This window comes from Propithecus coquereli, unplaced genomic scaffold, assembly GCF_000956105.1.
Source record: "Propithecus coquereli isolate 6110/MARCELLA unplaced genomic scaffold, Pcoq_1.0 Scaffold53, whole genome shotgun sequence".
In the NCBI taxonomy this organism is placed as follows: domain Eukaryota; kingdom Metazoa; phylum Chordata; class Mammalia; order Primates; family Indriidae; genus Propithecus; species Propithecus coquereli.
Window position 1 is genome coordinate 2,102,833 of NW_012151174.1, and position 558 is coordinate 2,103,390.

At 40.3% G+C, this 558-nt stretch overlaps 1 protein-coding gene across 1 annotated transcript in view; it reads right to left on the reverse strand.

Annotated features, from left to right (window-relative positions):
* RYR1 (ryanodine receptor 1 (skeletal)) overlaps positions 1-558 on the reverse strand; it is a 133,021-nt gene that overhangs the window by 59,184 nt on the left and 73,279 nt on the right. The gene's annotated exons all lie outside the window — the stretch shown is intronic.

Below are 558 nucleotides of genomic sequence, written 5' to 3' on the forward strand. Positions count from 1 at the left end.
ATTAATTTCTTTCTAATTTTAGTAGAGACGGGGTCTCGTTTTTGCTCAGGCTGGTTTCGAACTCCTGAGCTCAAACACTCTGCCCGCCTCCCAGAGAGCTAGGATTACAGGCGTAAGCCACCGCGCCTGGCCAACATTTAAATTTTTTAAAGACTATTCCTTTAAAAACATTTTCTTCTTCCTCTAACCTTTTAATTGAAATACATATGAAATGTACTGTATATAAGGCATACGTATGTGTTACATAACACACATGTTAAAAAAGTCAACTTGGTGAATTGTCACAAAGTGAACACACTTGTGTAACCACCACGCAAGTCAAAAATCAGAACATTTTGGTTCCCAGAAGTACCTTCCCAGCCGCGCTCCCTTCCTCCTCTGCGAAGAGGACCCTTATCCTGACTTCTAGAACTAGACCATAAGTTATTTTCATCTGCTCTTGATTATTACAGAACAGATGACATGATATGTACTCTGACTTCTTTTATTCAACCCAACGTTTGTGAGACTCACTCACGTTGTTTTGTTTGCTCGCTTTCATTGCCACGTGGTATTCTG